Source organism: Cucumis melo, unplaced genomic scaffold (assembly GCF_025177605.1).
Source record: "Cucumis melo cultivar AY unplaced genomic scaffold, USDA_Cmelo_AY_1.0 utg001106l, whole genome shotgun sequence".
NCBI lineage: Eukaryota > Viridiplantae > Streptophyta > Magnoliopsida > Cucurbitales > Cucurbitaceae > Cucumis > Cucumis melo.
In genome coordinates, this window is record NW_026124407.1 from 7501 (window position 1) to 17500 (window position 10000).

A 10000-nucleotide genomic window follows, 5' to 3' on the forward strand; every position below is an offset into this window, starting at 1 on the left:
CGCCGGGAGCTCGTATGAGAGTTGGTTTAACTGCCCTAACTATGGCGGAATATTTCCGAGATGTTAATGAACAAGACGTGCTTCTATTTATCGACAATATCTTTCGTTTCGTTCAAGCGGGATCCGAAGTATCCGCGTTACTGGGTAGAATGCCTTCGGCTGTGGGTTATCAACCCACTCTTAGTACCGAAATGGGTTCCTTACAAGAAAGAATTACTTCTACCAAGGAAGGGTCCATAACTTCTATTCAAGCTGTTTATGTACCTGCGGACGATTTGACCGATCCTGCTCCTGCCACCACATTTGCACATTTGGATGCTACTACCGTACTATCAAGAGGATTAGCTGCCAAAGGTATCTATCCAGCAGTAGATCCTTTAGATTCAACCTCAACTATGCTACAACCGAGAATCGTTGGTGAAGAACATTATGAAACTGCGCAAAGAGTTAAACAAACCTTACAACGTTACAAAGAACTGCAGGACATTATAGCTATCCTTGGGTTGGACGAATTATCCGAAGAGGATCGCTTAACCGTAGCACGAGCACGAAAAATTGAGCGTTTCTTATCACAACCTTTTTTCGTAGCAGAAGTATTTACCGGTTCCCCGGGTAAATACGTTGGCCTAGCAGAAACAATTAGAGGGTTTAAATTAATCCTTTCCGGAGAATTAGATGGTCTTCCCGAACAAGCCTTTTATTTGGTAGGTAACATCGATGAAGCTACTGCGAAGGCTACGAACTTAGAAATGGAGAGCAAATTGAAGAAATGACCTTAAATCTTAGTGTCCTGACTCCGAATCGAATTATTTGGGATTCAGAAGTGAAAGAAATCATTTTAGTTACGAATAGTGGCCAAATTGGTGTATTACCAGATCACGCACCTATTGCCACAGCTGTAGATATAGGTATTTTGAAAATACGCCTTACTCCTAATGATGGATGGTTAACGATGGCTCTGATGGGTGGTTTTGCTAGAATAGGCAATAATGAGGTCACTATTTTAGTAAATGATGCGGAGAAGGCTAGTGACATTGATCCACAAGAAGCTCAGCAAACTCTCGAAATAGCGGAAGCCAACTTGAGGAAAGCTCAGGGCAAGAGACAAACAATCGAGGCAAATTTAGCTCTCAGACGAGCTAGGACACGAGTAGAGGCTATCAATGGCGTACCTAGTTAATGCGTCTAAATAATAAAGTGAAATGAAATTTTCATGGAAAAAAGAATTACAATTAAAAAATGAAATAAATATAGAGTCGGATGGAAAAGATAGAAAATCACTAGAACAAAGTTGAGTAGAAAAACTTATTAGATACCATTGCTTCTGTGGTATCTAATAAGTTCTACCTACTATTGGATTTGAACCAATGACTCCCGCCGTATGAAAGCGATACTCTAACCACTGAGTTAAGTAGGTCATTTATCATCACAAAGAAAAAAAAATGAGCCCTATCACATCGATAGATTATAAATCGAATATTATTGATAAGCAATACCAATCAAACAAATCAACAAAATAGATTATAGAATATTCATCTTGACAAGAAATTATCTACATGATAAGATATGTATCACAAGGGCTATAGCTCAGTTGGTAGAGCACCTCGTTTACACGCGCGCCAATGTTTTTCAGAGAGAGTACATCATGTAATCAAAAAAGTTGATCTTATTGAGAAATCGATGTCTTACTCTATTACTTTTAGGGAACAAAACAAGAGAACAGTAGCCTGACAAAAAGTTCGGTCCGAATCGAGTGCCCCATTTAGGCACTAAAAAAATCCATCATTGATTTGAGATATTGATAAGGTGAATACCCAGTCTATTCAATGCTAGGCATAATGAGTATCAGGACCTCAAAAAAAATGATCTTTCGTCCTATCTTATGAACAACTTTAAGGTGTATGAAGTTTCATATTTTATTCTTTAAGCAGAAGCAGGACGATAGAGATTCCATTTAACTTAAGTTGATCTAGGTCAGAAGCATACCTACGTCAGGATAACCCCTTCTTTGAAAAACTTTGGTAGTGCTCCGAGATTCGAATCAAAATAATGAATCAGAGCACATGGAACCATCTCCCTTTCTTTCTGTCAAGAAAAAATATGGTAGACTAACTTATTTATAACAGTTAATGAAAGAGCCCAATGCAAAAAAATGCATGTTGGGTCTTTGAAACAGTTCAAATCATTTTGATAATAATAAGTTTGATCTGTTTTACCGAGAAGGTCTACGGTTCGAGTCCGTATAGCCCTATATTATTAATAATTCAAAAATAGAATCGTTTTCCTTTCCTCATTATTGTTTGTATTGTTTGTAATTGGCCACTTGATTTGGTTCATCATTAATGTCTTATCTTTGTAGATGAATTACATATGAAAATTTTCCTATTTTCCCATACAAAATCAAGAAATTAGTAATACTTCTTTTCTTTGGGATACCTACCCAATTCTAGTAAATTTTTGGAGTCAAAATCATGACATGAAACCGGTTAAAAACTCCACCATAACCCAATGCAAATCGAATGCACTAGTAAATCACATGGATCTAGGAACGACTTACTGTATTTTATTTGTGGACAAGCTAGAGTTTGAGAAACGAAGATCTTTGGTAACTTTCATTGTAAACATTCTCAAATAGGCTTTTCTGTTGGTATACCTTATCTAGTAAAGCACAAAACTAAAGTAGTCGTCTTCTCTTTCCTTCTTCAATCACTAAAAGTTCCTAAATGGAAATTCCGACTATATGTATCCTCTCTATATAAATATATAATATTTAATATATATTTATTATGGATATAATAGATATTATATAAATAGGATTATAGTGGATGAATCTTCAAACGAGACATGTACCGATCGACTAATCCGGTATATTTTCCACATTGATAGGAGTACGTTTATGTTTCTGCTTTACGAATATGATATTTTCTGGGTATTTCTAATAATATCAAGTCTTATTCCTATTTTGGCATTTCTAATTTCTGGAGTTTTAGCCCCTCTTAGCAAAGAGCCAGAGAAACTTTCGAGTTATGAATCGGGAATAGAACCAATGGGCGATGCTTGGGTACAATTTAGAATCCGTTATTATATGTTTGCTCTAGTTTTTGTTGTTTTTGATGTTGAAACAGTTTTTCTTTATCCGTGGGCAATGAGTTTTGATGTATTAGGGGTATCCGTCTTTATAGAAGCTTTAATTTTCGTGCTTATCCTAATTGTCGGTTTAGTTTATGCATGGCGAAAAGGAGCATTGGAATGGTCTTAGTTTTTGAATATTCAGACAATTAAAAAAAACATTGAGACAGTTATGAATTCCATCGAGTTTCCCTTACTTGATCGAACAACCCAAACTTCAGTTATTTCAACTACATCAAATGATCTTTCAAATTGGTCAAGACTCTCCAGTTTATGGCCGCTTCTCTATGGTACCAGTTGTTGCTTCATTGAATTCGCTTCATTAATAGGTTCACGATTCGACTTTGATCGTTATGGACTGGTACCAAGATCTAGTCCTAGACAGGCAGACTTAATTTTAACAGCGGGTACGGTAACAATGAAAATGGCTCCTTCTTTAGTAAGATTATATGAGCAAATGCCTGAACCAAAATATGTTATTGCTATGGGAGCATGTACAATTACAGGAGGGATGTTCAGTACCGATTCTTATAGTACTGTTCGGGGAGTCGATAAGTTAATTCCTGTCGATGTGTATTTGCCGGGTTGTCCGCCTAAACCCGAGGCTGTTATAGATGCTATAACAAAACTTCGTAAGAAAATATCTCGAGAAATCTATGAAGATCGAATTAAGTCTCAAGAGGAAAATCGGTGTTTTACTACCAATCACAAATTTCATGTTGGCCCAAGTACTAATACTGGAAATTACGATCAAGGATTACTCTATCAACCATCATCTACTTCAGAGATCATCCCTCCTGAAACTTTTTTCAAATACAAAAGTGCAGTCTCTTCCTACGAATTAGTAAATTAGGCCGTATACTTTTTTTGTACAGAATAACAAAGCAAAGAACGAGTGAATCTTCATCAATTTTTCATTGTAAATGGGAAATACTTATACAAATAAAAATAAAAAAATGGGGGGGGGGAGAAGATGCAGGGTAATTTGTCTTCTTGGCTAGTCAAACATGGACTGGTTCATAGATCTTTGGGTTTCGATTACCAAGGAATAGAGACTTTACAAATAAAGCCCGAGGAATGGCATTCCATTGCAGTCATTTTATATGTATATGGTTACAATTATCTACGTTCCCAATGTGCTTATGATGTAGCACCAGGCGGACTGTTAGCTAGTGTGTATCATCTTACGAGAATCGAGTATGGTATAGATCAACCGGAAGAGGTATGCATAAAAGTATTTGCCGCAAGGATAAATCCTAAAATTCCGTCTGTTTTCTGGGTTTGGAAAAGTGCGGATTTTCCAGAAAGGGAATCTTATGATATGTTGGGAATTTCTTATGATAATCATCCACGTCTAAAGCGTATCTTAATGCCTGAAAGTTGGGTAGGATGGCCCTTACGTAAGGATTATATTGCCCCCAATTTTTATGAAATACAAGATGCTCATTAAATAATACGAAACTAATCTTCACTTCGACAACTCAAGATATTCAAATACATTTTTACGTTCTCTTATAGATATAGCATAGTAATTGAAGTCTCATTCATCTTATTATTATTGATTAAAAAAAATACAATTAGAGATTTGGTGAGATTATCCAATTTGTAAGATACTTATTTTGGATGAGCCACAAGCTAATAGGATGAACTAAATGAGTTCTGCATTATGAACTATGTATCACGCATATGACTTATAGATGTGCTTTAAAAAGTCACATAGGGTGAAATGAAGAAATATAATATGAAAAGAGAATCGGATTCTATTTGTACTGTATCTGAGATGAATCTTGGCCATTCCCGCCTTTCAACTCCCCTAGACTAGACTTTTGGGTCTTATAAGGAACTAATTGAAACTTTCAAATATGTATAAAATAGGAATTGAACGCCAGGAGACAGAGTATGAACAAATAAAAAAGAAGAGGAAACAAAAGAAAATTCTTTTCTTTTACATATCTATATACATCCTTTACATATTTCTATAAATATCCTCTTTATCTTTACTTGTCTATTTTCGACATCTATAAATAGAGTAAAAAATATATATAGTTTAGTTAAAGGGTAGATTTCCAGACATCATCATGTATCAGTATTTTTCATGATCTATATTATTAATGAATCCGTAGAATAGATACTCATACAAATTCATGATGTGCCAAGAACCAGATTTGAACTGGTGACACGAGGATTTTCAGTCCTCTGCTCTACCAACTGAGCTATCCCGGCCATTTCCGACACATTATCCTTATTTTAATAGATGACTTTGGTCTATGTCAATTGTAAATAAGAAAAAAGGTATTCCAAAGTCTTCTTTTTGAAGATATACGAAATTTCAGGGCTTGGATAAGCCTTTCGAAGTTTCAGTACAGTAGACAGTTAATCATTCAAATTTCACAGATTACTTGCGCAAGGATGTTCGTTTGTACGTCTATCATATAGAATATATACCACAAGCCTTGTGATAAGAAATCAAATTTCCGCTCAAATACGCTTGTGAAAGAGTCGAATGAATGAGAAACATAACAAAGTCTGAATTGCTAATGAACGGATAAATAATTAAAGAGGCCAACGGGCCTTTTTAGGGTTTTGGGGATAGAGGGACTTGAACCCTCACGATTTTAAAAGTCGACGGATTTTCCTCTTACTATAAATTTCATTTTTGTCGTTATTGACATGTAGAATGGGACTCTATCTTTATTCTATTCGATCTGATTAATCAATTCTTCAAAAGATCTATCAGACTATGATGGAGTAAATGATTTGATCAATGAATATTCGATTATTTTTTCAACTTGTAGATCTTGGAATCGATTCATAACAATTCGTTCATTTTTATATATAATTTTATATATATATATAAATATAAATATAAAAAATTATAGAAATATAAAAAATAGAGATTCGAGTTGTCATTAATCAATATAGTATTTCAGTACGTAATACGTTTATCTTTCATCGTTTCTGGAGTTTCGATGGAAGGATTCATTCCTTTACTAACGCAACGTCGTCAACTCCATTTGTTAGAACAGCTTCCATTGAGTCTCTGCACCTACCCTTTTTTTTCGGAAAAAAGGATTTGGCTCAGGATTGCCCATTTTTAATTCCAGGGTTTCTCTGAATTTGAAAGTTATCACTTAGTAGGTTTCCATACCAAGGCTCAATCTAATTAAGTCCGTAGCGTCTACCGATTTCGCCATATCCCCCTCTTTTAAGATTAGTATCGCATTATGATGTCCTTCCCCGTTTTCTTTCATTTGTATTATACTGGAACCACTCAAGTCATTAGAATACCGATTCCTCTATTGAAAAGTGTTTCCTCCTATTGGATTTCTTGTCTATCTTCTTTCATCTCTCTCTTCTCTATCGGAGACCCATATTTGTTCCGATCCAAAATGATTCTATCATTTCTGTATCTGCAATTCAATATATATCAATATAGATAGATATATGAACATATATATTTGCCCCTCTTTCTATTATTTTTTTAGTAAAAAATTTAATACTTAAACGGTCGATTCCCTTGTTCGTCTTATCTTCCACCTTTCAGAATGAAAACATAGAAACGCTTCATTATCATCTCAATTGCATTAAATGCAATTAAGATTAACACATTAATTATTGATACACATCCATTTGATAAATAGATCAAAATTTTCTATCGCTATATTCTATTAATCGTTATATTAATTATTATGTTCTATAATAGAACAATTCCAATATTGAATATTTATTTGAAATGAAATTAGATTCTATATTCATATTAATTAGGAATAGCTAAGATCCCAGTAATTTAGTAAATTACTATGCATGTAACATTTCTGTTATGTGAGCCCGCTTAGCTCAGAGGTTAGAGCATCGCATTTGTAATGCGATGGTCATCGGTTCGATTCCGATAGCCGGCTTTTCTCTATTGATTTTATTTTTGACATAATTGATAAATCAAATAAATAAAGAAACGACTTCTTACCCTTTTTCAAAGGTCACCGATCTATGATGTCGTAGGAACTTACTTACCTTTATGACTAAAGGAGGGGTTCTATTTCTGTAGAACAAATCAAGAAAGGAACTCTTACTTTTTTATATCATTTACATATACAATAGGATCCGGATATTGATCCAAGTTATCTAATTATTCTTTGTTTTGTAGTACAATACTTTACTGGATTTCACTTCATTTATAATATTTATCATTTAGTTTTCATTTAAGTTTATGAAATTTAAATAAAATAAAATGTTTATGAAATTTAAATAAAATAAAATAAGGAGTCTTTATGTCGCGTTACAGAGGGCCTCGTTTCAAAAAAATACGCCGTCTGGGGGCTTTACCGGGACTAACTAGTAAAAGGCCCAAAACCGGAAACGATCTTAAAAACCAATCGCGTTCCGGTAAAAAAATCTCAATATCGTATTCGTTTAGAAGAAAAACAAAAATTGCGTTTTCATTATGGTCTTACAGAACGACAATTACTTAAATACGTTCGTATCGCCGGAAAAGCCAAAGGATCAACGGGTCAAGTTTTACTACAATTACTTGAAATGCGTTTGGATAACATCCTTTTTCGATTGGGTATGGCTTCGACTATTCCTCAAGCCCGACAATTAGTTAATCATAGACATATTTTAGTTAATGGTTCTATAGTGGATATACCAAGTTATCGGTGCAAACCCCGAGATATTATTACAGCAAAAGATGAAAAAAAATCGAGAACACTGATTCAAAATTATCTTGATTCATCCCCCCCTCAGGAATTGCCAAAACATTTGACTCTTCAGCCATTGCAATATAAAGGATTAGTCAATCAAATAATAGATAGTAAATGGGTCAGTTTAAAAATAAATGAATTGCTCGTTGTAGAATATTATTCTCGTCAGACTTAAACCTAACTAAAAAACAAGGGTTCGGACAATTTCGTCCTCCCCTTCGCCGAAGTCTAAGTAAAGAGACCGAAGGAAAGTAAGGTTTTGATCCGGAAATTTTTCTATCATTCATCTATCATTGATCGGTAGGGGGATTTTCATCTCTTGTGCATTCTTTCCAGTCTTTTCGTTTCCGTACCACAAAAATTCGAAATAAAGAATCCATAAAGGTCTAACCGTTGGAATAATAGTATCGATTGTTATTTGATTTGATACATTGTGGTCAGTAACATTGTTGAATTAGTACGGAAAGAGAGGGATTCGAACCCTCGGTAAACAAAAGCCTACATAGCAGTTCCAATGCTACGCCTTCAACCACTCGGCCATCTCTCCTACAGAATGATTATGGCCCAGAAACCGAGTTAATAGTGAGTCATTAATATTCAATTTTTTTTTTGATAGGCACGTCCAACCAATTCTAACTATACAAATAATTTTTTTTTAACTATGTTTAATGGATACTTTTAGCTCATGATTCTATTTAGTTTTTTAAACTATGATTCCTTTTTTCTAAAAATTCGACTTTTACAGTTTTCGATTTTTCACCAACAACTGTTTATCCCATACATATATCTAGTCACAAGTTATGAATCATAGAATGATTATTCGATTCTTTTTGCTCTTTTTTGTATCATAATTCAATCAAAAAACTTCTAGAATTACCCCAGTCAGATAAATAAAATTCTTTTTTTCTTCAACTTCGCTGAAATCAGAATAGTTCTCTTCATTCTGATCCTACTACATTTGGATGAAATTTAACCGGATTGAAATATTTCTTCTCTTTTATTGATTCCTGTGAAATCAAAAAGAAACAATTTTAATATCGAGTGGGATTTTTTAATGAATCCGTTTTTATGTTATTTCGTACTATGCAATTCCTTTGTTTGTGGGATCATTTTCTCACGAGAGGTAATTAAAAGAAATTATAGAATGGGGTTGTTACCGATGCCTAGATCTGGTGGGATAAATGGAAATTTTATCGATAAGACCTTTTCAATTGTAGCCAATATCTTATTACGAATAATTCCGACAACTTCCGGGGAAAAAGAGGCATTCACCTATTACAGAGATGGTGCGATTTGATTTTTTTTTTTTTCAATTTTCTTTACCGCTCTCCGTCTTAGTAGAAAGACACAGTATTCGGGATAGAAAGAAAACAATAATTGAAATAAATCTACGCTTCTTGGAGGTGCAATTTGAAAATCAAAAAATTCCTTCTGTCGTGTATCCCCGATTAATGTAACCTTAGATGCTAGAATTGTCGATTCTAGTATTAAGCGAAAGGTGTAACCTATGGATTAAGTCAACCCTACTCCACTAGTAAAAATATTCACTAGTAAAAATAGGTAGCAGAGGGGAAGAAGCACTACACCTAGGAATCAACAACACGAAAACTTTGTTATAAATTATACCTTTTCCTTATCGGGATCGGAACTTAGAAAAATGGTTGGGACAACAAACATCCATCTCGTTTGTATTTTGGATACCTGTATAACCATCGAAGACTGTTGAAGTGACTAATTCCTGGAAATTTAGAGGCGTTGAGGACAAAGAAATTGTTAGAGTTACCATTTTTATTTTTATCTAGTAAACCATGCTTGATGTTAAGAAAAGATCTTTTACAGGAAGGTTGGCTAGAGATTTTTTGTAAAAACGCTAGTCCCATGAGTTCATAATGAGAGTATTTCAATGTTTTTTGATTTCATGTATTATTCTCATCTCATTATGCGCATCAGATAAAGGGGGAGCCGTATGAGATGAAAATCTCACGTACGGTTCTGGAACGGAGATTCTTTCAATGGAATAACGAACGACCGTAACGGATGTCGGCTCAATCCGAAGGAAATTATGCGGAAGCTCTACAGAATTATTATGAAGCTATGCGACTAGAAATCGATCCCTATGATCGAAGTTATATACTCTATAACATAGGTCTTATCCACACAAGGAACGGAGA

At 34.4% G+C, this 10000-nt stretch overlaps 3 non-coding genes across 3 annotated transcripts; 1 reads left to right on the forward strand and 2 right to left on the reverse strand.

Moving 5' to 3' along the window:
* Positions 1–5279: 5279 nt before the first annotated feature.
* Positions 5280–5352, reverse strand: TRNAF-GAA (transfer RNA phenylalanine (anticodon GAA)). The gene has a single exon. It is a non-coding gene; the product is annotated as a tRNA-Phe (tRNA).
* A 1603-nt stretch (positions 5353–6955) lies between these two features.
* Positions 6956–7028, forward strand: TRNAT-UGU (transfer RNA threonine (anticodon UGU)). The gene has a single exon. It is a non-coding gene; the product is annotated as a tRNA-Thr (tRNA).
* Positions 7029–8289: 1261 nt separating this feature from the next.
* On the reverse strand, positions 8290–8376 carry TRNAS-GGA (transfer RNA serine (anticodon GGA)). Its single transcript has one exon. It is a non-coding gene; the product is annotated as a tRNA-Ser (tRNA).
* Between the last annotated feature and the right edge of the window lie 1624 nt (positions 8377–10000).